A 27,710-nucleotide genomic window follows, 5' to 3' on the forward strand; every position below is an offset into this window, starting at 1 on the left:
TAAAAAAAAAAAATTATAAAAGCTTTAATAATAAATAAAACTATTGATTTAATAATAACAAAAACGCCATATATATTCTGTATACAAAAATTTGTAAGGATTATCCCACTTTAAAATTTGAATTAAATAATCTAAAGTTTTTTTTTGAAACTGAGTCGAGAACTGTGCGTGTGAATGTGCGAATTTTCATCAATCAGCTGTTAGTTGCGCTACTTGGTAAAATTTACAATGGTCATGTCAAATTGCTCGATAGCCATTGTAAACGGAACGATACTTTCACTATCTAATTTCACCATTCTGGGCTCACACATTTACAGCCATTGTTTACTATATAGTTTGGCAACTTAAATAGAGGTTTTGTTGCGAATAGAGTGGAAGGCAGTGGACTAGGCAGTCGAATGTCATATAATGAAAGAATGGTGTTCGGAGTCTTTTCAAAGTTCAAAAAAAAAAAAATGATAAAAGCTTTAATAAAAATAAAACTATTGTTTTAGTAACAATAAAAACGCCTTATATATTCTATATACACAAAATTCGTAAGGGTAAGGATTGTCTCACTTTAAAATTTGAGTTAAATAATCTAAAGTTTGTTTTTGAAACTGAGTCGAGAACTGTGCGTGTGAATGTGCGAATTTTCACCGATCAGCTGTTAGTTGCGCTACTTGGTACAATTTACAATGTTTACAGCGCAACCACCCTTAGCGGACATTTGCAACACTTTATTGACAAGCTTAATCTTGGTCAACAATTTTTTTTGCGCTTGGGTTTGCTAAATTTTGATAAAATGGGCAAAGCAAACTTTAATTGTGAGCGTCCGCTCAGTTAAGTAATACAACCAAACATTATAGAAAATACCCTTCCTGATCCGGCCCAAACAATGGCGCTTAAAGGCAAGAGTAAGTTCCGAAATTTATACTTAAAAGTTGTGGGAGAAACTGACTATCAACGTAAGGTGTCCGATAGAAGACGCTTCACTGCAAGTCACCACCGGCTGAAAAAAAGTAAGCCTAAAAACAAAATATATAAAGAATTGGTCTCGCGAGTGAATTGAAACATGCTATTTATTGCTTATTTATATGAACAAAGCTTGGGAGACGATATTGATTAGTGTAAAAAAAGGTATGCACCAGTCTGTACAGATAAATATCTTGGTATAATTGTTATAACTATGTGGAAATCGAGTCAAATTAAGCTAATAATATAGTTCTACGATACCATGCCATCGTGGTACAAATATGGTATGCCGACCTAACTAATCGAAGGTCCACGCCTCAAGTGACTTGGACAAATAACATGAGAACATTTCAGACTTTTTTCCATAAACGAGGCCGCTCCTCGGATGTGGTTTGGCAAGCCATCCTGGTCCATAAAACGCAACTATAAGGTTGTGTCCCCACATGACACCAATCATCTATTCAATTGTAATATGGAACCAACTCCTCTAACGCCCCTCTCAATATGATCAACCCCTGTTGAAACAGCAAGTTTCCTTGGATTGGTCGCATCTATTGGATGGGGCGAAGCACAGCCACAACAACATACGGTTGAAGACATAGTGGAAGCGAGAAGCGTTGCTATAAGATAAGGATAGAACATTATTTCGTTTGGATCATTGCGAAGGTTCTAGCTTATAGCAATCACTCTGTAATAGTGTAATACAAAGATGATTTGAAACGGGCCAAAAATTTCGGTAAACTTTAGTTTGACCTACAACTGTAGAAATGCGTTAAAAAATTATGGGAGAACAGATAAAAATACTTGTTTTAGTGTAAATATTATTAGTTCGAAGGCGGGGGGCAAATATTATTTCCCATTCAAAAGTTATGACTAAAAACAGGTTTTGCCAATATGAAGTCCCGACGCAACCAGTGCATGTTCATTACAGAACGTGGACCCTCAGACATGTAAGATAAGCCCTGTCCACTAAATGATGTTAGCTATTATATCCTAGGTCCGATTTACTCAAGTTTCAAAAGAATATTTGGTTTTCACTGTGAGTTAAATTCGTTACAATATTTGGCCAATTCATTTAATTAAAATGTAAATTTTACTTAGATTTGTTTATATTTAGCTTTAACTAGTATTATTGTAAAATAAGTAAGATGGCTGCATGGGACAGCTGATTATAAACTTTTTTTATTTGATTTGATACATCAACTTCCGGCGCAGTACTATTTGACATTTGTCCATCGAATTTACAAAAACAAAGTGCATGGAATTTTTATTTATGTTTGTAGGTATGTCACCATGTTGTTGTTGTTGTTGTTGTAGCGATTAGGTTACTCCCCGAAGGCTTTGGGGAGTGTTATCGATGTGATGGTCCTTTGTCGGATACAGATCCGATACGCTCCGGTAACACAGCACCCTTAAGGTGCTGGCCCGACCATCTCGGGAACGATTTATATGGCCACATTAAACCTCCATCCCATCTCCACCCCCCAGTTCCATGAGGAGCTTGGGGTCGCCAGAGCCTCGTCTGTTAGTGAAACGGGATTCGCCGCTCGAAGGTGAGGTTGACAATTGGGTTGGAGAAGTTATATATTGCGCTTCACAACCCCTTGAATCCCCATGCTTCCACCTGGTATCGTTCTGCCATGGGCGTAATGTACTTATCTGTACCAGTACATATCCACAATGACTGCTCTCAACCTAAGATATATGAGTAAATATGGTGCAGTAAGCTTTTGACAATAAACCACAGAGCTACAAAAACAAAAGATATGAAATGCGTTCCCCAGAGGGTTAGGGTGCTTAGAATATAACCGCCCAAGTATGCCTGTAAAAGGCACTAAAATACCAAATTGATTCAAGGGGTAGCGCAACCCTTTCAAGGGATTACCAGCGTAATATATAGCTTCTCCAACCCAATTGTCAACCTCGCCTAGCCGTGGCGAATCCTGTTTCTTTAACAGCCGAGGCTTTGGCGAACCCAAGTTCCTTATGGATCTAGAGGGTGGAGGGCGGTATGGCCTAGAAAGTTTCATAAAGTCATACCAAATCGTTCTCGAGATGATCGGGCTAGTACCTTAATGGTGCTTGTTACCGGAACGTACCGGATCTGCATCCGGCAAAGATCCATCAACATCGGTAACACTCCCCAAGGCCTTCGGGAAGTATCCTTATCGCTACAACAACAAAATAGAATGCGTGTGTTTGTTTGTATGTATAGTAAACAATAGCCGCCACGCTGTTATTTTCGATTATCTGCGCATTCGCTCGTTCGAAATAGTGCCTATGAAGAATGAGTGCTTTTTTTTTTTTTTGATCGCCTGTTGCTTACGCGATTTCATCTCAAACGATCGATTACTCAACTCAACTAGCTAACTTTGTGTTATTGCTTTCTATGCAATTGGCTTATCGTCGACCACGATCAAATAGACCAGCTGTCAAGCGAAAAAATCTAAAAACTTTGATTTTCATCAACGCGAAGCCGACAACAAATACGCGTGAGCACGACATCGCCCGATACGCACAAAACTATCCGTTGCTATGGTAACCATCAAGCAAATGTGTGCGTTGCCCGGCAGCTTAAGTGACGCTTACATTTTGAGATGCCATTTGTTTTTTTCCATTTCATTTTGACATTTTGTTATAAAAATTGACATTTATTTTTATTTTATTTATTAATTTTTACACTCATAAATTAATTGTAGTACTCAAAATTAACTTTGTTTGAAAACCACAACTTTTTGTAGCAAATATTTCACAATAAAATGACAGCTGATTATGATGCCAGATTGTATGCGCTAAGTGGAGTATAAAGCTGTAGTTATTGGTGCCGTTTGTCGTATCGCTGTAGTCGTATCCCTAACGTAATCAGCTGTTTATCGTTACGACGGTAAAGCTGGGGACATTGGTGCTTTATCGGTAACCTTATAACAGCTGATTCGACCAACCTTATGAGAATCAATGCAATCGATTATTGGTGCCGCTAAGGTCGTAACCGTATCGTAGCCAACCAATTGGGTTTTGGTTTACCGTCGTAACGATAAACAGCTGATTACGTTATGGATACGGATACAGCGATACGACATACGGCACCAATGACTCCGGCTTAAACCAAAAACCAATTGGTTGGCTACGATACGGTTACGACCTTAGCGGCACCCATAATCGATTGCATTGATTCTCATAAGGTTGGTCGAATCAGCAAGGTTACCGATACGGTTACCGATGTTATGGAATCGCATTTTCGGTCGAAGCAGTAAGGAAGGCGGTCGGCATGATGTGGTGGTGCACAGTGGCTAGTCATTGTCGGCTGGGGCGGGTCCTTGCCAACCTTACTGTTCCTGCGCCATAATCAGAAAAAAGTTCCTATCATGCCTATTCAAGACTCAGCTGTCAAATTTAAAATAAACTGACAGAAGCGCAGAGACCGACTCAAAACGCTTATCAATACAAATTAAAACGACATCCGGTCGAACCGGATGCCACGGACAGACCGTTGACATATTCAAAAATTTAAAATTCAAAATTCAAAAAAAAATCTAACGCAACAAAATTTACCGAACCGGACATGACCGGTTACTAACTCTAAAGTCAAAACTCAAAAAAAAAAACTGCTAAAAAATAAAATTGCAAAAAAAAAGCTGAAAATTAAAATGAAAAAAAGAAAAGGGCCGAATATATATAGGGGGCGCCGCAGGTGGTGTTGCGACGCCCGGTGCATTATCCCACCCTCAAAATCCAAGGCCACCGTCGCACCTAAAATTCCGGTGGGCCCTTACCTGCTTTACCCTATGCCTTCTAAATAAAGGGCGACGTCAGCATTCCCATTATAAATACAATTTTTATTCAATACTCATTATTAATGCCTTAAACCTTTTCTCTGAAAAATCATTGAATTATTAGCTAAATTCTAATATAAACTACACTCTCTAACAACAAGGTATTCAAATTAATTTGTTTAAATTTTTCTGTTTTGTTTAAATTTTTCCCAAATTATTAAATTAATTTGCTTATGTTTTGTTAGCAAGAAACATATATATAAAGTTCTGTTTTGGTTATTATCATAATGGGTTGCCCTTAAAGTACATTGTTACGATAATCACTTATTATCTGTTTTTTTTTTTTCTTTTTATGCACTTACAAAATTATTATGTTATTGTAGTGGAACTTATTTTTGAGTGTAACAAAATATCAATTCGGTAGGATTCGCATAGTATAATGATACTAGTATCTAATATGTACTAAGAAGTGTTTACAAAAGCAATAAAGATGAAATTGCGATAGCAATATGTAATACGTGCACGTAGATTACTTTCGTCTTGTTGTTCGAAAGATATTACCCGCAATAGGGATTCATATGTATATATATATATATATTGCATTTGTAAGATATAAGAAAAAAAAATTAAATCCAAATTCCTTTTGCCAATTCGTGCATAATCGACGAATGGCTGCTGTCGCAAAAAAAAATTTCTTTAAATTTATGGTTGAGCTCCCAAAAATGAATCGCTAAAATGTTTCACGTGATAGAGACGGCTTATTATCAATAAAATTTATAGAGCTAACTTCAACCATTTTAAAGCGACAAAATATATTATTAAAATGATAAAAAAATGTATGCTTTTTTTTGGAAAGCTAATGCTTAGGTAGGTATTAGGTAAATGGAATTATACTCGTAAATTGCTGAATACAATTTTAGTTATATTTAAAGAGTTTTGTTCAATATAATGTATTGTAACGAATTTTACTTGCAAATCCTCTTATTTGCAATCCTCTGCTAAGTTCGAATCACTAAACTGTTAAATAAATAACTCCAATATTGAATAATGTAAAAATGGCCTTTATTAAAGTACTTCACAATGACACTTATACTTTGCTACTCGCTGGCTTAATAACCAAACTGATTGATAACTCAAATTGAACTCTACTATTGGCCGCCAGATCGCGTGCTTAATCAATAACTGATTGATTGCTCAACTCAAACTGAATTACAGCGCCTCTTCATCTGTTGCCTTTTATACCCTTTGGTTTCCTCATTCGCATTTTTCCAGAATGTACTAGCATTGTCCATGAGCTCTCAAACTTCTCAGCTATAACTAAAATTGCACAATTTTATACATCTTTTAGGCGCTTCCAGAATCTACTAGTCCAGTAGCTCTCAAACTTCTCAGATATATGCATGTGTTTGCGCATTGACTCTCCGCTGCTCGTATTCGTACATGGTACATATGTGTAGACGCAATTATTTATTCGTTTATGTAGATACATAAAGATTGAATTATTGATGTGAATGTTTGTAGTTTGCAGTCTCTCGCGCGCACATAGGCGTATAAATAAATGCATCTGTGTGTGACATCTCTCTGGGTTTGCCTTATATATGTGTATACTTGATTTGATTATTAACGTAAATACTGCTTGGCATGGCCTTAGCATCGCCTTAGTGATGGAATAACTTAGTGATGCTAATATCCGTGACACTGCCCTCCACCTAAGTCTGATCGTCCCGATCAGACAAATCTCCCGATCTAACTGCCGCTAGCATCTCCAAATGTACCACTCTTCTAACCCGTGGTTTCCCAGTGGTTTGTATGCGGTAGATGGTATCACTGATCTTCTTCACAACTTTGTACGGGCCTTCCCAACTGTAGGAAATTTAGCTGGAACACCTTTCCGCCGGTGAGGGCTGTTTAACAGTACCAAATCTCCCGCCAAGAAACCTTCCGAATTAAAGTTCTTGTCATGCCAGTGTTTCATCTTACTACTCATTACCCTGGGCCGTTCCTTCACACTCTGTTGTTTGGTCAATGAACCACTTCGTAGAGCTTGCGCTGGACGGATTTGCTTTGCATAATCGGTATCGTTCCCACATTTCACAAGAGTAGTGCGCTCCGGCTTGAAACTACCCTCGCATTCTTTCTCGGAAATTCGTTGCTTCGTTTTCCTGCGTCTTTTAGGTTTTGTCAATGCCAGTGTTTCTCTCGCAGGTACTTTTGATTTTGATTTATTTGGCCCATTCGATCTATCAACCTTTGCCTTTGACTTTCGTGGTCTTTGTCGAGTCTTTTCCACCAGTACCCGATTACTGCTGAACCCTTTTTCCAAACTAAAGTTAAGTGGTATGTCCTGGTTCTTATAGCGCATAATTTTTCTCCGCATATCGATCCTGACGTCATGGTCAACCAAGAAGTCCACTCCCAATATGACTTCATCAACGATCTCCGCCACAATGAATTTGTGTAGAACCATGACTTTTCCAATTAATACCTCACATACCACTTCGCCTTGGACTTGATTATATTCGCCTGTTGCCGTACGCAACCTTGCTCCAGGTAATGACTTTACTCTCCTGTAGACCAAATCAGATCGAATCAGGGAATGAGATGCCCCCGTATCTACAGTCAGTACACGCTCTTTACCATCCACATTCCCTCTGACGGTAAGATTGCTTGATTTCCTTCCAATTTGCGACACAGATATCACAGGACATTCAACAGCCGGGGCAAGTTTTCGTTCTTTACATTCGACACGCTCTTGCTCATTTCCGCCAGCTTTGCGTTTACGGCCACCCACATTGTTGGAACTATTAGGACCAAGATCGCAATGACGTGCAATGTGACCTGGGTTGCCGCACTTGAAACATTTAATAACTCCGGCATTCTTCTGTTGAGATCCCTTCAGTGCTTCCAAAATTGTGTCTACCCACTCTGGCCTTTCTACTCCCACACGGCGTGCTTTGTACGCTGGCTTACTCAAAAGTGAGGCTGTTTCCTGAGTCAGTGCATGCGATACCGTTTCAGCAAACGTTAGTTTTGGATTCGCATATGTAGCCCGCTTCGTTTCCACATCTCGTATGCCATTTATGAAGCTCTGGATTTTTACCCTTTCAGTGTATTCCACGGGTGCGTCCGCATTTGCAAGATGAGCCAATCTTTCAATATATGAAGCAAACTCCTGCAATGTCTCATTTGCTTTTTGGTAGCGGTTTTGTAACTCAATTTGGAATATCTGTTTCCTATGCTCGCTTCCGTAACGTCTCTCTAAAGCGCTCATCAATGTTTCGTAGTGGTTCCGCTCGTACTCTGGGATGGTCTGTAATATTTCCGCGGCAGGCCCTTTCAGTGCCACGAACAGAGCTGCAACTTTATCTTCAGCATTCCATTGGTTCACTGCTGCTTCTATTTCGGCATCAATTTTGTCCTCGAGTTGTAAAATTTTTTGCATCCTGCTCTTCCAGTTTCACAAAGAGCTGCGATGATACCTGTTCCGAAATTTGTGCCGACATTTCAGATATACGTGCCTCTTGCGCTTCCAGTTGAGATGCCAAATATGTCTTCTGTTCTTCCAATTGTGGTGTTATACGGGTTTCCTGCGATTCCAGTTGGGATACCATATACGTCTTCTGTTCTTCAAGTTGTGAAGAAATTTGTGTTTCCTGTGCTTCAATCTTCGATGTTATTCGGTTCTCCTGCGATTCTAGTTGTGATGCCATATATGTCTTCTGCTCTTCCATCTTGGATGTTATACGGTTCTCCTGCGATTCCATATATGTTTGCTGTTCTGCCAGTTGAGATGACACTGTCGATGTTTGAGCAGATATTGCAGCTAAAATCATGTTCACGTCTGTACTGGTAACCGTCTGCGATGTTTCGTTTTTCTCTTCAATTTTTGTTGTCTCCTCACCATTAAGATGAAAGACATGCTCTTCCACATCAATTCCTTCTGCTTCCATTGCCTCTCGTAGCCGTGCCTGAAGTTCGAGTTTAACGCCGCTTGTATTCAATCCACGGCTCCCCAACTCCTTCTTTAGTTGCTGTATCTTCAATTCACTGAACTTTGTCATGTCCTTGTTGTCCTCTGGAATTTATTCAACAATTCCTCTTCTGACACCAATTGTAACGAATTTTACTTGCAAATCCTCTTATTTGCAATCCTCTGCTAAGTTCGAATCACTAAACTGTTGAATAAATAACTCCAATATTGAATAATGTAAAAATGGCCTTTATTAAAGTACTTCACAATGACACTTATACTTTGCTACTCGCTGGCTTAATAACCAAACTGATTGATAACTCAAATTGAACTCTACTATTGGCCGCCAGATCGCGTGCTTAATCAATAACTGATTGATTGCTCAACTCAAACTGAATTACAGCGCCTCTTCATCTGTTGCCTTTTATACCCTTTGGTTTCCTCGTTCGCATTTTTCCAGAATGTACTAGCATTGTCCATGAGCTCTCAAACTTCTCAGCTATAACTAAAATTGCACAATTTTATACATCTTTTAGGCGCTTCCAGAATCTACTAGTCCAGTAGCTCTCAAACTTCTCAGATATATGCATGTGTTTGCGCATTGACTCTCCGCTGCTCGTATTCGTACATGGTACATATGTGTAGACGCAATTATTTATTCGTTTATGTAGATACATAAAGATTGAATTATTGATGTGAATGTTTGTAGTTTACAGTCTCTCGCGCGCACATAGGCGTATAAGTAAATGCATCTGTGTGTGACATCTCTCTGGGTTTGCCTTATATATGTGTATACTTGATTTGATTATTAACGTAAATACTGCTTGGCATGGCCTTAGCATCGCCTTAGTGATGGAATAACTTAGTGATGCTAATATCCGTGACAGTATATAAGATGCATTCACAAATAAACAGAGTATGTTTGAATTAGTTTTGAGCGTTCTAACAGGTAATTGCTGCTTAACCTGACTGAGACAAAACTGCCTGTTTATTAATAATATAAATATATTAATAATAATATCTTGTCAAGTTGCAAAACATAAGTGTTCATGTAGTAATTCTTTTGGTTAGATAATCAATACAAGCTAAACTTAAATAGTGGAAATCATTTATGTGTAACTTTTTTTTCTATACTAAGCTAAACTATCCTTTCATCTTTTATGTTGATAATTCTTAAAAAATGTCGTAATTTTGACAAAAAAAAGATCGATCCTTGTCGAATGGTTTACCCGAGCTGTATAAAACCCTCTAAGTACCACTTGGAAGTTCCTTTAACTACCCTGCAAAAAATGCTCTCGTCATTCCACGCCGTTTGACTAGTTATTATACAGTCATAGATTATATTCCTAGTCACATTTGCATGGGCGCGGGTAAGTTTCGTGACCAGAATTTTTTGTAGGGTAATTATATCTAAAGTTATACCTTGCTGGTACTTACATGGCCGACAGAGTACGTACCATGGTTCTCTGCCGGCGTGTTGTCGCTGGTGAAGGTGACTTTGCCGGTGAAGCCGACGCTGTTGTTGGTTGTGGTGCGCGGTCTCGGGCGCGCCGTGTTGGTGCTGTTGGTGGTTGTTGCGCTCTGGTCCGAGGTAATCGAATGAACCTGGTGGCGATAAAGCTTCGTGCTGGCCTTTACGATCTGGATGACTTGGCCATTTTGACGTGAGTTGTGTTACGCGGCAGCGTACTGCTGGCCCTGGAGGCGGAATTGGTGGTCGGACGCTTTTGCGAAGGTGGTAGAGTACTTCGTAACGTAGAGAAAGGGGTTTATCTTCGGATTGCAATTGTTCTCATCAACATTTAGCTCAGTGCCGTCCGAATCCGTATCGGAATCACTAACACCTTCCTCACTAAGTGTGGCTGTGAAACGCCGAACTACTTCACTAGATATTATATATGTTGCGCTTGGGTCAACACGACACCACCGTGATAAGGTTTATTCCCACTTGTTTGTTCTTCTAGTAGTTGGGCCTGCAATTCATCGTTGCAGTCTTTTGGTTCTTCCACAATGCTCGTTTGAATACGTGCACAGCCGGCTAGGGTGTTTGGCGATTCGTTAAATATTATAAGTGGGGATGTACAGTTGACGTAGTTTTGGTGTTTCTACGGCCGGAAACTCGTGGCTTTTTTCGCTAGTGATCGTCGAATTTTTCTTTTCCTTGTTTCGATACTTTTGTATCGCAACTTTCGCCCCTTCACCAGTCACTAGGTGTGTTCGCACAAAAACGCTCCCAAGTGGACCGTAACCGTAGACCATAACAGCAGACCGTAACACCGATAAAGCACCAATGTCTGCAGCTTAAGCCGGAGTCATTGGTGCCGTATGTCGTATCGCTGTATCCGTATCCCTAACGTAATCAGCTGTTTATCGTTACGACGGTAAACCAAAACCCAATTGGTTGGCTACGATACGGTTACGACCTTAGCGGCAGCAATAATCGACTGCATTGATTCTCATAAGGTTGGTCGAATCAGCTGTTATAAGGTTACCGATACGGTTACCGATAAAGCACCAATGTCTCCAGCTTTAAGCCGGCGTCATGGGTGCCGTATGTCGTATCGCTGTATCCGTATCCCTAACGTAATCAGCTGTTTATCGTTACGACGGTAAACCAAAACCCAATTGGTTGGCTACGATACGGTTACGACCTTAGCGGCAGCAATAATCGACTGCATTGATTCTCATAAGGTTGGTCGAATCAGCTGTTAAAAGGTTGCCGATACGGTTACCGATAAAGCACCAATGTCTCCAGCTTTAAGGTTCCATTACTGATACTTAGCATAGACTTGACTTGGCTTGCGAACTGTCACTTCCAGTTCTGTTAAATGAACATTGCATGTTACTGATTACTCAAAACTTAACTTGAGTTAGAAGTCTGTTGAATTTTGATTTTCTATGTAAGTTCTAAGTGATGTTTACATTTTGAGATGCCATTTGTTTGATTCCATTTCATTTTGAAATTTTATCATACAAATTGACATTTATTATACTCAGTTGAGCAGAGCTCACAGAGTATATTAAGTTTGATTGGATAACGGTTGGTTGTACATATATAAAGGAATCGAGATAGATATAGACTTCCATATATCAAAATAATCAGGATCGAAAAAAAATTTGATTGAGCCATGTCCGTCCGTCCGTCCGTCCGTCCGTTAACACGATAACTTGAGTAAATTTTGAGGTATCTTGATGAAATTTGGTATGTAGGTTTCTGAGCACTCATCTCAGATCGCTATTTAAAATGAACGATATCGGACTATAACCACGCCCACTTTTTCGATATCGAAAATTTCGAAAAACCGAAAAAATGCGATAATTCATTGCCAAAGGCGGTTAAAGCGATGAAACTTGGTAGATGGGTTGACGTTATGACGCAGAATAGAAAACTAGTAAGATTTTGGACAATGGGCGTGGCACCGCCCACTTTTACAAGAAGGTAATTTAAAAGTTTTGCAAGCTGTAATTTGGCAGTCGTTGAAGATATCATGATGAAATTTGGCAGGAACGTTACTACTATTACTATATATGTGCTAAATAAAAATTAGCAAAATTGGATGAAGAACACGCCCACTTTTTAAAAAAAAATTTTTTAAATTCAAATTTTAACAAAAAAGTTAATATCTTTACTGTATATAAGTAAATTAAGTCAAAATTCAATTCCAGTAATGATATGATGCAACAAAATCCAAAAGTAAAAGAAAATTTCAAAATGGGCGTGGCTCCGCCCATTTTCATTTAGTTTGTCTAGAATACTTTTAATGCCATAAGTCGAACAAAAATTTACCAATCCTTCTGAAATTTGGTAGGAGCATAGATTCTGTGACGGTAACTGTTCTCTGTGAAAATGGGCGAAATCGGTGGAAGCCACGCCCAGTTTTTATACACAGTCCACCGTCTGTCCTTCCGCTCGGCCGTTAACACAATAACTTGAGCAAAAACCGATATATCTTTACTAAACTTAGCCCACGTACTTATCTGAACTCACTTTATCTTGGTATAAAAAATGGCCGAAATCCGACCATAACCACGCCCACTTTATCGATATCGAAAATTACGAAAAGTGAAAAAAATGCCATAATTCTATACCAACTACGAAAAAAGGGATGAAACATGGTAACTGGATTGGTTTATTGACGCAAAATATAACTTTGGAAAAAATGTTGTAAAATGGGTGTGACACCTACCATATTAAGTAGAAGAAAATGAAAAAGTTCTACAAGGCGAAATCAACAGCCCTTGGAATCTTGGCAGGAATACTGCTAGTGGTATTGCATATATAAATAAATTAGCAGTACCCGACAGATGATTTTCTGGATCACCTGGTCCACATTTTGGTCGATATCGCGAGAACGCCTTCACATATACATCTAAGGGCCACTCGCTTTTAAAACCCTCATTAATACTTTTAATTTGATATCCATATCGTACAAACACATTCTAGAATCACCCTGGCCCACCCTAATGGCGATATCTCGAAAAGGCGTCCACCTATAGACCTAATGCCCACTCCCTCTTAAAATGCTCAGTAACACCTTTCGTTTGATACCCATATCTTACAAACATTCTAGAGTCACCCCTGGCCCACCCTAATGGCGATATCTCGAAAAGGCGACCACCTATATACCTAATGTCCACTCCCTCTTAAAATGCTCAGTAACACCTTTCGTTTGATACCCATATCGTACAAACATTCTAGAGTCACCCCTGGCCCACCCTAATGGCGATATCTCGAAAAGGCGTCCACCTATAGACCTAATGCCCACTCCCTCTTAAAATGCTCAGTAACACCTTTCGTTTGATACCCATATCGTACAAACATTCTAGAGTCACCCCTGGCCCACCCTAATGGCGATATCTCGAAAAGGCGTCCACATATAGACCTAATGCCCACTCCCTCTTAAAATGCTCAGTAACACCTTTCGTTTGATACCCATATCGTACAAAAACATTCTAGAGTCACCCCTTTCCCACCCTAATGGCGATATCTCGAAAAGGCGTCCACCTATAGACCTAATGCCCACTCCCTCTTAAAATGCTCAGTAACACCTTTCGTTTGATACCCATATCGTACAAATATTCTAGAGTCACCCCTGGCTCACCCTAATGGCGATATCTCGAAAAGGCGTCCACCTATAGACCTAATGCCCACTCCCTCTTAAAATGCTCAGTAACACCTTTCGTTTGATACCCATATCGTACAAACATTCTAGAGTCACCCCTGGCCCACCCTAATGGCGATATCTCGAAAAGGCGTCCACCTATAGACCTAATGCCCACTCCCTCTTAAAATGCTCAGTAACACCTTTCGTTTGATACCCATATCGTACAAATATTCTAGAGTCACCCCTGGCTCACCCTAATGGCGATATCTCGAAAAGGCGTCCACCTATAGACCTAATGCCCACTCCATCTTAAAATGATCAGTAACACCTTTCGTTTGATACCCATATCGTACAAACACATTCTAGAGTCACCCCTGGCCCACCCTAATGACGATACCTCGAAAAGGCGTCCACCTATAGACCTCATGCCCACTTCCTCTTAAAATGCTCAGTAGCACCTTCCGTTTGATACCCATATCGTACAAATATTCTAGAGTCACCCTTGGTCCACCTTTATGGCGATATCTCGAAAAGGCGTCCACCTATAGAACTAAGGATTACTCCCTTTTAAAATACTCATTACCACCTTTCATTTGATACCCATATCGTACAAACACATTCTAGAGTCACCCTGGCCCACCCTAATGGCGATATCTCGAAAAGGCGTCCACCTATAGACCTAATGCCCACTCCCTCTTAAAATGCTCAGTAACACCTTTCGTTTGATACCCATATCGTACAAACATTCTAGAGTCACCCCGGGCCCACCCTAATTGCGATATCTCGAAAAGGCGTCCACCTATAGACCTAATGCCCACTCCCTCTTAAAATGCTCAGTAACACCTTTCGTTTGATATCCATATCGTACAAACATTCTAGAGTCACCCTTGGTCCACGTTTATGGCGATATCTCGAAAAGGCGTCCACCTATAGAACTAAGGATTACTCCCTTTTAAAATACTCATTACCACCTTTCATTTGATACCCATATCGTACAAAAACATTCTAGAGTCACCCCTTTCCCACCCTAATGGCGATATCTCGAAAAGGCGTCCACCTATAGACCTAATGCCCACTCCCTCTTAAAATGCTCAGTAACACCTTTCGTTTGATACCCATATCGTACAAATATTCTAGAGTCACCCCTGGCTCACCCTAATGGCGATATCTCGAAAAGGCGTCCACCTATAGACCTAATGCCCACTCCATCTTAAAATGATCAGTAACACCTTTCGTTTGATACCCATATCGTACAAACACATTCTAGAGTCACCCCTGGCCCACCCTAATGACGATACCTCGAAAAGGCGTCCACCTATAGACCTCATGCCCACTTCCTCTTAAAATGCTCAGTAGCACCTTCCGTTTGATACCCATATCGTACAAACATTCTAGAGTCACCATTGGTCCACCTTTATGGCGATATTTCGAAAAGGCGTCCACCTATAGAACTAAGGATTACTCCCTTTTAAAATACTCATTACCATCTTTCATTTGATACCCATATCATACAAACACATTCTAGAGTCACCCCTGGCCCACCCTAATGGCGACATTTCGAAAAGGCGTGCACCTATAGACCTAATGCCCACTCCCTCTTAAAATGCTCAGTAACACCTTTCATTTAATTCCCATATCGTACAACTAGAGACACCCCTGGTCCACCTTTATGGCGATATCTCGAAACGGCGTCCACCTATGGAACTAAGGATCACTGCTTTTCAAAATATTCATTAACAGCTTTCATTTGATACCCATATCGTACAAACATATTCTAGAGTCACCCCTGGTCCACCTTTATGGCGATTTCTCGAAAAGGCGTTCACCTATAGAACTAAAGCCCATTCCCTTTTAAAATACTCATTATCACCTTTCATTTGATACCCATATCGTACAAACACATTCTAGAGTCAGCCCTGGTCCACCTTTATGGCGATATCCCTAAATGGCGTCCATCCATAGAACTATGGCCTACTCTCTCTTAAAATACTCTTTAATACCTTCCCTTTGATACACATGTCATACAACCACATTCCAGGGTTACCGTAGGTTCATTTTCCTACATGGTGATTTTCCTTATTTTGTCTCCATAGTTCTCAACTGAGTATGTAATGTTCGGTTACACCCGAACTTAGCCTTCCTTACTTGTTTAAAAATAAATTTCAACGCTGATTATGATGCCAGATTTTATGCGCCAAGTGGAGTATAATCGTGGCTAAGTTGCCAAGTTTACGCCAAGTCAAGTCAAGTCTATGCTAAGTATCAGTAATGGGGGCTTTAATTGTGGTTAAGTTGCCGAGTTTACGCCAAGTCAAGTCAAGTCTATGCTAAGTTTCAGTAATGCATTGGTTATTTCATTTGACGGTTGGCTCAACTCGCCGTTCATAACCATAGTGTACAAGTACAAGTGTGTTGACTTCTTTCTGACAGGCACTCGCTTAAGTGAGCATAAGGGGAAAATCTGGGTTGCCATTGTTGTTTCGGTTGAAAACGGTCAATTAGGGTTCTGTGCAGAGACGTAAAAGATTGAAACAGGGTTTATGTAGTCACAAAAGTGTTGCTCCTGTTCCACAGCATTTTAATTTTATATCATGGCGAAAAGTGTTCAGTTCAGAGTTATTGGTTTTCATTAAAAGTTTAATTTATTACGGAGGGTTACTCCTTTAATTGTAAAAAGCAGAGAAAACGTAGAGTTTTTCAAATTATTGTGAAAAGCTTTTTAATTTGAATTTCTGTACCCAAGTTCACTATGAAAACTGAAAAATGTACACTTATTGAAAACTCATTTGCACACACAATTTACACTTTGAATTTAATTGTGTTTTTATGCACAAAATTTTGAAACTAAAAACAAAATTTTCATTTGTCAGAAAAAATAAAGAAAAAACTGCCTAATGTCAAAAAACCCTATCGAAATACAAACTGGCTTGTTTGTTTTTAATGAACTACGTTGAATTTTTCTTGTATTTCGTTAGTTTTTCAAATATAGTTCACATACTTACACCAGTACTGAAACCTTATTGGCTCCCTCGACAAAAAATATAAGAGAAAATACAAGAAAAATACATAGAAAATAAAGTAGTGTCATATAGGAGTTTTGATATGTTTGCACCTACAGCACCATTTTATTTGCAGGAGACTTTCACAGCTACAAAAATTAAGGCGGATTTACACAGACGCTTTGGTTTTGTTGCATTCATTAATTCATCTGTCGGTCGAAGTATCGAAAAATTTACATAAATGCTTTGGTTGTGTGGCTACGCTTTGACAACGCCATACGAAAAACAATCAAACGCAGTACGTTATCTTTGCTTTGAAGCGACCAAAGCGTTTATATAAATTTGCCCTTATGCATTTGTGTAAAAAGCCTTAGAAGTGAAATTTTTCCATGTTACACGTGTGGCGCTTTATATTTTGGCTCTAATTTAAATAAATTTTGCTTTCCGTATGTTTCCGCATTGTTGCAGGCTACAAATCTTCTAGTATTCTTATTTCCGCGGTACGTAAGAGTACTTCAAGCTGAGTTGCATTTAATAGTTAAAAAAAACTTTGTAGTATTTACAGATGTAATAGTTGCATATATTTCCGCGGAAATAAGAATACTAGATTTGTAGCCTGCAACAATGCGGAAACATACGGAAAGCAAAATTTATTTAAATTAGAGTCAAAATATAAAGTGCCACACGTGTAACATGGAAAAATTTCACTTCTAAGGCTGTTTACACAAATGCATAAGGGCAAAATTATATAAAACGCTTTGGTCACTTCAAAAGCATATATGACACTACTTTATTTTTGCTTGGATTTCAAGCTAAAAAAACTAACGAAACTTTATCGGAACTTCAAAATACAAAAAAAATTTTCTATCATGAAAAAGCGAGGCCACTATTCCCCCATAATTAGCGAGTTTGTCATGTTTTTGTTTATGTTTTACATTAACATTTTTAACAATAAAACAATGCAAATATCACACGAAAAAATTAATCTTTCTCTAATGGTTCACTTTTTTCACAAGAAACTTGATTCTAATTGTGTTTTTATGCACCAAATTTTCAAACTAAAAAAAAAACTTTCATTTGTCTGAAAAAAATAAAGAAAAAACGGCCGAATGCCAAAAAAACCTATCGAAAAACAACTGGCTCGTTTGTTTTTAATGAAAGGTTGTATTTTTCTTGTATTTCGTTAGTTTTTTGAAATATAGTTTAGCGTAGGCACGCAACCAAAGCATTTATGTAAATTTTTCGATACTTCGCCCGGCAGATGAATTAATGAATGCAACACAACCAAAGCGTCTGTTTAAATCCGCCTTAATTTTTGTAGCTGTGAAAGCCTCCTGCAAATATAATGGTGCTGTAATTGCAAAAAAATCAAACTCCTATATGACGCTACTCTATTTCTATGTATTTTTCTTGTATTTTCTCTTATATTTTTTGTCGAGGGAGCCAATAAGGTTTCAATACTGGTGAAAGTATGTGAACTATATTTGAAAAAACTAACGAAATACAAGAAAAATTCAACGTAGTTCATTAAAAACAAACAAGCCAGTTTGTATTTCGATAGGGTTTTTTGACATTAGGCAGTTTTTTCTTTATATTTTCTGACAAATGAAAATTTTGTTTTTAGTTTCAAAATTTTGTGCATAAAAACACAATTAAATTCAAAGTGTAAATTGTGTGTGCAAATGAGTTTTCAATAAGTGTACATTTTTCAGTTTTTCATAGTGAACTTGGGTACAGAAATTCAAATTAAAAAGTTTTTCACAATAATTTGAGAAACTACGTTTTCTCTGCTTTTTACAATTAAAGGAGTAACCCTCCGTAATAAATTAAACTTTTAATGAAAATCAATAACTCTGAACTGAACACTTTTCGCCATGATATAAAATTAAAATGCTGTGGAACAGGAGCAACACTTTTGTGACTACATAAACCCTGTTTCAATCTTTTACGTCTCTGCACAGAACCCTAATTGACCTTTTTATACCTAAACAACAATGGCAACCCAGATTTTCCCGTTATGCCCACTTAAGCGAGTGCCTGTCAGAAAGAAGTCAACACACTTGTACTTGTACACTATGAGGTACACCATGGTTCAACTATATACAGGTTGGCTCATCTGTAAAGCAACAAAATATGTCTGTTCAAATTGTCAAAATCTGTGTATTGGTGTTGGTGCGAATGGTATGGAACGGAAACATAAAACTTAGCAGTTTTTGTATGTGTAAGTAAAATGTTGCCAATGGGTTGGTTTCAGTTTGAGTTTGCCATCTCCTTTTGACAATCCCTTCGACCATGCAATGACATAAATAAAATCAGCTGATGAGATGAGCCAACCTGTACATAATTGAACCATGGAGGTACACTATGTTCATAACACAAAATTTCTATCACATAATTGACGGAAACATGTTTGCAATGTTTCAACCATGGCGGAACGATACAAGGTGGCAGCATGGAACAGCTGATTATAAACTTTTTTTATTTGATTTGATACATCAACTTCCAGCCGAGACGATTTTGACATTTGTCCATCGAATCTACAAAATCAAAGTACATGGAATTTTTATTTATGTTTGTATGCTGTCACCTTATATCATTCCGCCATGGTTTCAACAAAATTAGTGTTCTCTGAAAGCTCCCGATGGTTCAGTATAAAGTTGGTTGTGATAATCCTCTCGATTTTGTCTGAAGAGAATTTGTGTATGACTAACGAGAAATATGCGTACATATGTATGTATATTAGGGTGGGTCCGACCCAAAAATGTCCGCTAAAAAAGGACAATCAAAAGAAAATTTTTTTAGTAGGTCATGAAGCAAACCTTAAAAATCACAGTCGAAAAAAAGTAAAAAAAAAAGTGAAATTTCGTACGCTCGAAAATTATTTGTTTGGGTATGCGTAGTGGAACGTTTTTACCTGAGCCCAAATCCTATCGAAAAATCGATGGCGCGACCCAGTCTAATGTATATATGTACATATGTATGTGTATGTATGTATAGACAAAACTGGTGACATTGAAAATATACAAATTTTGTATGTACCATTGTGGAAAAAACAATTGTTATAGCTCATGCGTCAACTGCCTGACACGGCTATCTTCAGTGGGTCTTATCCACAATGGTATGTATGTACAAGCACGTGCATAATTGATAATGATGTCATAATTGAACGAGAATATTCTTCGGGTTCCAATAAACAGTGACCCAGATTCCGATAGAAATTTAACATGCAAATGCGACAATAATGTGATGCATTCCTTAAGGCGGTGACACAATGACATGTTTCATATAGATGCGTTTAACACAAGCTTATGCATTCCAATAACATCGCCGCAATCAACCAAGATGTTGCGTTTGTAGATATGAAGGAACTTCAGACGTTGCAATTGAAGTTTATTACGCCTTGCCCATTCACATATAAAATTTCGCGAAGCACTGTTGTAAACATTCTGCCTATACAACAAAAATACTTGCTAACATATTTTGTGTCGTATTCGATTGTTATATTGCTGTTTTTAATTTTGAAAAATGTGAGAAAATTTCCCAACTAGTAGGAAAAATAATTTCACTTGCAAATTGTGCAACACCCTTAGCCAAAGCAACTGTCAAATTCTTCTTCTTATGCTTTGCTTCGAACAAAATTTGGGAGATGGCTACTTTTCATTATCAGATGGCGCCGGGTGTCGCTTTTTCTACCGTTGTCCATAAAAAATACATGCAATCTACTCTTAACAAAGATTATCGAAAATAAAGATGTTGCAGGCACGAAGCAAGTTTCACAAAATTCTAGTAGGTCACATTCACCACTTACCACAGCAGAATTTGTTAAACTACCACTGTCTGTATTTGTTATTTAACAATTATTTGTGCACTTTTTATTCAGCTAATGTGTTCAGAATTTTAACTTTTACTCTCTAAAACTCCAATCAGTGTATTTCTGTGCTTGAATTATGTTAAAAATTGTGTTAAAGTTTTTGGTGTGGCGAAAGTGACCTACTAGAATTTTGTGAAGCTCCGCTGCTTTCCACTGAAGTTCGCGCATGCAACATCTTATTCTTTCAAAAATATTTAGTACTACCTTTTCGATGCTCAATGGAAAAGTCATAGCTTTCCAGTTGCTCTATCAAGCGTGCCAATTGACCTTCTGGATTACGGAACTGTAGGAACCATTTTAAAGCTGCGTTATCTGTCCTGACGCGAATCGCTGCCCGTAGAGGTACTTGTGGAAATGTTTAATGCACTATCCCAATGCCAACAGCTCTTTCAAAATTTTCCATGGAGGCTATGGGCTACACTGGCAAAGTTTGGTACAAATCGGCGGTAATGTGTGCACAGCCCAAGGAAACTTCTTAATTCATGCAGGTTATGTGGTCTTGGCGAATCCTTTACAGCTTCTATCTTATCATTCGCAGTGCAGATGCCCCCTGTCTTTACCGTATGACCCAAATAACTTACTTCCTTTTTAAACAGTGAACATTTTTTGGGACTTCAGTTAGTGTCGTTAGTTTTTGGCAATGGGTAGCTATCCTTTTTTGTGGCGTCGTTCCACTTCCAGTAGTCCACGCAAAACCTCATTTTTCCATCCTTTTTTTCACAAGTACAATCGGTGAACTCCATGGACTAGCTGATGGGTCGATTACGCCGCTGTCGCTCACTTCAGTGGAACACTACGAGAAGCTTGACGGATCGGCCTCGCATCTCCAATGACAATTTGATGCTTCACAACGTTGGTGCGGCCTGGTTTGGAACCATCCTTGTCAAATATGTTTGAGTATTTTAGGATCAGTTGTTTTGCCTTACACTGATAGTCTTCCTCTAGCCCCTCCGTCTAAGCCGTGATGCCATTTGAAAGATCAATTTTGCTTGTTGAAACGTTTTCCTGGAGATTTTTTATTTTTTCTGTATCTGAGCAGTTTTAGATCGTGACGCTTGACAAACCCCTGCCCATCAACGACTCAGCAAAAAAAGAAAAACAAAAAAAATATATATATATAAATAATAAAATTAATAAAAAAAAAAAAATAATAATGAACCGGATTAGCCTTGTGATTGGCCACTTGAGGGCAGTGCGTCCAATTAAAAAGTGATGGGGTGAGGAGGTCAGTAATCGTTCCTTTTCATCCACATGTCCTCCGACAGTAAGACTGCTCGACATACTTCCAATTTGCGAGATAGAGATTATGAGGCATTCAATTGCGGGAGCCAGGTGTCGCCCCTTGCGGCTGACTCGCTTTAGTTTAACGATTGACTAGATTTGGAGATTTGCTCATCTCCTTCAGCTCTGCGTTTACGACCATCCAAGTTGGAACTACTAGGGTTGGTACTGCAACGACGTGCAATGTGACTTGGGTTGCCGCACTTGCAACATTTGATAACTCGGACATTTTTCTGTTGCGATCCCTTCAATGCTTCCAAAATTGTGTCTACCCAGTCTGGCCTTTCTATTTCCACACGATGAGCTTTGTATACTCGTTTGCTCAAAAGTGAGGCGACCGTCTCCTGAGTCAAAGCATGTGATACTGTTTCTTCGAAGGTAGGTTTTGAGTATGTCCTTGCTTCGTTTCGACATCCCGTATTCCATTAATAAAGCTCTGGGGCCGAATCATAACATACGATCCGTGATCGAATGCCGTTTTTTAAATCACAATAGCTCCGAAATGGTGTATCGGATTAATGAAATATGTAAACTAGGGACAACGCGTACTCACTAGATCCATAAAATATTATTATTTTGTTAAATAGTTGGATAGCCTAATTTTTATTGCTTGCGTGAATTAATTTTCAACTTCTGGATACGTCCATTCAAAGCATCCTCCTCGGTCTCTATTTTTTCATCAAACTGCATTATTTGCTCGACCATACGTGCTTCCAGTTTTGATGATATACGTGCCTTTGTGCTACGAGTTGTACTGTTATGCGTTTCTTGTTCTTTCAGTTGTGTTTCCATCTTGGTTGTTATACGAGTCTCCTGCGATTCCAGCTGAGATGCCATATATGCCTTCTGTTCTTCCAGTTGAGATGACACTTGCGATGACATTTCTGAAATACGCGTCTCCTGTGCTTCAATCTTAGATGATATGCGCGTCTCCTGGGATTCCATCTTGGATGTTATACAAGTCTTCTTTTTATCCAGCTGTGATGATACGTTTGTGGATATTCCTGATGACATTTCGCACATTTGTGCCGATATCGCAGCCAATATCATGTTCAGTTCTCCATTGTCGGCGGTGTTTGGTTTTTCTCCTCCAATTTTGTTGTCTCATCGCCATCAGGATGAAGACATACTCTTCCACATTGATTCCATTGCCTCTGGTAGTCGTGTTTGTAGTTCAGATTTATTGCCGGTTGTATTCAACCCACGGTTCTCCAACTCCTTTTTGAGCTGTTGGATCTTTAATTCACTTAACTTGGCGGAATATATTCAATAATTCCTCTTCTGACACCAATTGTAACGAATTTCGGGAAAATCCTGATTATTATACACCTTTTGTTAACGTTCGAATGGCTGAACTGTCGAATAAATAACTCCAATATTCAGCATGGCAAAATGGTTTTTACTTACAATTTTACTGTGGCAGTAGTACTTCACAATTACAATTATTGCGTACTTCACTAATAGCGTGTTTAAATCAAACTGATTATTATTCCTCAGTTTACACTGCTTTATACTCTCTGATGTTCGCATATCTCTCCAAGGGTCTAGACCATGGCTCTTCAAAATTGAAAGTGCGCTTGTATTAGTGAGACCGCAATCGTCGCGATGCTCGTGCGGGTCAATTGATTTTTCATTTATTCGCTTACTAGCATAGTGGTGGGTAATGACACTATTTTTTGAGTGTTAACACAGTAGCACAGACACACTTTGCAGTGTTAACACATTGTGTTGACACAATTGTGTTATAACTGATTATCGAAAGTCGATATGAGTGTAGGCACAATATCAGAGCACAGTATTGTGTTACTTACCTCTAACGCCACGTTTGACGCCATTTAGAAGAGTAAATCATGGCAACATTTATCTTCTTTCATACTCCAATTTTTCAAAGTCATATCATCTGATCAAGAGGATAGTAAGTGCCCCTGTGGACACCATTTTTTTATGAAAAAATCAAAATAAAATAAAAATTATGAGAGCGCAGTGAGAATTTTAAAATCTTTTTAAATGTCATTATCCTCTCACCGGTTTTATCTTGTAATATTTGTATCATGTGTATAAATATGTTTTGAGTGAAGTGTCATTGGAAAGCAATACAATCAACACACAAGCACAATGGACTATGTATGTATGTGCTCTTACGATCTGAGTGTCATTCTCTGTGCTATAGAGCAAAGCCGGCCAAGAGTTGCAAATTGTGCAATTTGAGTTCGTATTTTCACACCGACACTAATGTGTGATCACGATCGTTTGCTTTCGCTTGTCACTCACTAAAATCAACAGTGAATGCAAAAGGAAAAGTCCATGCTACTTTTTGGTCACATAATAAAAACAATATGCTGCAATGTTAAAGTGACTTTTAATACGTTTTAGTTAGTATTATTAAGTTCCTTTGAACTTGAATAACAATTAATTAATTATTAATAAATATTCACAATTTAATGTAAGTAACTTTTTATTCGTTCTAGTTAGTTTTATTAATTTTTTTTATTGAATAACTTTATGTTTTGAAAATATATTTCTATCTTTATATTTACTTTGTTTTATAGTTCTTTTTTAATGAAAAAGTGAATTCTTTAAGTAAATTTTGCATTGAAGACACACCATACCTTATTTTATAAAAAATTTTATCTGGCTAGCTCGACCTCCGCGTTCTTAGTTAAACGAATATAAACAAAAATATAGTCAGGATTAGCTTGAAATCAAATAACCAAAGTTCTTTTTAATTTCAGACTTCACAGTGCACATTTTCTTTTAGCTCACTGTGGGGAGTTGTCACTCAATTTTTACACACACTTATACAATTGTTTTAGGATTTGTGTGGCTCTGCTATAGAGCGTGTTACTGTGTTATGAGCATTTACCAGTTTGAGCGGAATTGGACAGTCAGCTTTGTGCCATCGAGTGTGCCACTGTGTTATAAATTAATCGATAAGTGTGCGTGTGCGTGCCGCACATTACTGAGTGTTAACACAATAACACAGCACAGTGCTGTGTTCCTCAGCCTTATACTAGCAAGCAAAGCTAACAACAAGCGCATGTATCGCGCATAATTATGCATACATATTTTGATACCGATCAGCCGATACCTATCACCGATGTTGCTACGCCAAGTGCCGAGCGGCGCCTAACTCAATTAAAGCTGCAGACATTGGTGCTTTATCGGTAACCGTATCGGTAACCCTATAACAGCTGATTCGACCAACTTTATGAGAATCAATGCAATCGATTATTGGTGCCGCTGAGGTCGTAACCGTATCGTAGCCAACCAATTGGTTTTTGGTTTACCGTCGTAACGATAAACAGCTGATTACGTTAGGGATACGACTACAGCGATACGACATACGGCACCAATGACTCCCGCTTAACGACGACAGAGCGAATTATATGCGTGTAAATTGAGAGGGCACAATTTTGCTATGAAATGTATAGCCCTGGTCTAGACTCTTCACGAACAACCTTCTCGAAAAGCTGCTTATTTATTTCTCTTTAATGTATTTGGTATTTACTTTTGTATTCTAATTATATGTGTGAAGATGTGTGAGTAATAACTTCTGCTCTTAGGTGATGACTACATGTATATATGTGAAATAGTCTCTTCGCTCTTAGCTCCTTAATTGCATTTATTTGTGGTTGCTTGCTTTGTTGTTGTTGTGCATTTATTTACTAGCAACACAGCGACGCATCGAAATTGCTCACATTCACCACATTGCCATAGCTTCGAATGGAAATTTGTTAGCGATCAGATGTTTTCTTATCTAGAAAAGTGTACACCTGTGCTAACGAATTCAATTTTATCAAGTCATTTTTAGGAAATAACTTAGCTACATACATTCATATGTGATGGCCATATACAATGGCCTACATAGTGATATCACAGCATGCGTACTGCACTATGCAAATCAATCGTTACAACTTAATACTGAGTTTAAAGAATTACTCCTAGCTATAAGTTCGAAATGATATCCGGAGCATTTTGGCCAGATGGCGCTAGTGTCACTCGATCTGCCGTTCTCCATACGTGCAATCTACTCATAATGCATAAAGGGCCCTTTACTGATACTTAGCATAGACTTGACTTGGCTTGAGAACTGTCACTTACAGTTCTGTTAAATGAACATTGCATGGCATGTTACTGATTACTCAAAATTTAGCAACACTTAACTTGACTTAGAAAGTCTGTTGAATTTTGATTTTCTATGTAAGTTCTAAGTGACGTTTACATTTTGAGATGCCATTTGTTTGTTTCCATTTCATTTTGACATTTTGTCATACGAATTGACATTTATTTAAAAATAAATTTCAACGCTGACTATGATGCCAGATTGTATGCGCCAAGTGGAGTATAATCGTGGCTAAGTTGCCAAGTTTACGCCAAGTCAAGTCAAGTCTATGCTAAGTATCACTAATGGGGGCTTAAGACTACGCTGAACGCGTGACTGGGCTTTAAACCAAAAAGATTCACAACTCAAAATCAAGCAAATGCTTCCGGATAGCAGAAAAATAACTAAACCATTGTGGATAAAACAAGTGTGATAACTTCTGCATGGACGTCAAAATAACAAATAGAATGGATCATCTGATTTTTAATTGACTATCGCTGTCTCATTCTGTATATCTTTCTATCACCCGCCGAAATGCTAAGAAGTTCCCATATTGAACATCCTGTCAGGCAGTTGACGGATAGGATATCACACTTGTTTTATCCACAATGGACTAAACTTTTACATAAACAAGCTTGACGATATGTCAAATAGATTTACACTAGAGCTGGATTCGATTCGATTTTTTCGATTCCATTCTCAAAACCAATCGATTTAATCGATTAAATCGAGTCGAAAAATGTTGATTGCTGCTTAATTTACGGTAGTAGTAGAGAAACCAACCTCGGGTACCAAGGAGCATGAAAACTTTTTGTTTAGGATATTTCATTTTGTACGCAGAAATTTATTAAGTAAATTCTGCCTTCTCTGCACTGCTATCTTAGAAAGCAAACAGAGATAAACTCTTGTCAATAGCCATCATCCGGTGGCAAAGAGCCTGAGCCAGATAAATAATTTTGCATGTAAATGCAACAATAACGATTTGAGCCAGATAAATCCAGATAGAAGTCTGGTTCAGACCTGGGAGACCTTCAGTAAGAAGACTTGATCTGCCTTGGTGTCAGTTATGTTGAAACAGGGATGCTGGCGTGATTTGTTATGCAACCAAAACCATCTAAGCCGTTGAGGGCTAATCGATGGTGATGATAAAACCTACTCATCTTTCCCCCTTCACTCGAAGTCATAGTCATGGTTTATGGTTCTAAATAAAGTCGAATCTATTTTATTTTGACTATGAATGTGAGCCAGTGAAGGTAAATTTTATAAAAAATTACAATAAATATATTTTCTGCCCATTTTGAATGTGAGCCAGTGAAGGTAAATTTTATAAAAAATTACAATAAATATATTTTCTGCCCATTTTGATTAATCAATGTTAAATTGTGCCTACTATAACTGTAAGATGATCAAAATTTCGAAGGCTAAAAAAATCGAACGATTCTTGAAAAAAAAATAGATTCTTCATTCTTCGAAAAAAGATCGATTAAATCGATTAAAAATCGAATCGAAATCCAGCTCTAATTTACACCAACAAATCGATGTAAAATTTAGTTCAGTTGTGACTTCTTTTTTTTCCGACTTCAATTTATGAGCCGATTTAAAATAGTGGAAAACCTTCCACTAGCAATAAAAAATTATAAAAAGAGGTGGGCAGA

General features: G+C 38.3%; 1 protein-coding gene across 2 annotated transcripts in view; it reads left to right on the forward strand.

Moving 5' to 3' along the window:
• The first annotated feature begins 875 nt into the window (after positions 1-875).
• The window catches only part of LOC137238533 (acyl-CoA Delta-9 desaturase), a 149,965-nt gene continuing 123,130 nt past the window's right edge, over positions 876-27,710 (forward strand). Inside the window, exon 1 of one of the 2 annotated variants that reach the window (XM_067763648.1) lies at positions 876-896. The gene's annotated coding sequence lies outside the window, so the exon portion shown is untranslated. Of the gene's footprint in view, positions 897-999; positions 1,120-27,710 lie in introns of those variants that run through there. The other variant, XM_067763647.1, reaches the window with a different exon arrangement.

Source organism: Eurosta solidaginis, chromosome 1, assembly GCF_040869045.1.
Source record: "Eurosta solidaginis isolate ZX-2024a chromosome 1, ASM4086904v1, whole genome shotgun sequence".
NCBI classification, from domain to species: domain Eukaryota; kingdom Metazoa; phylum Arthropoda; class Insecta; order Diptera; family Tephritidae; genus Eurosta; species Eurosta solidaginis.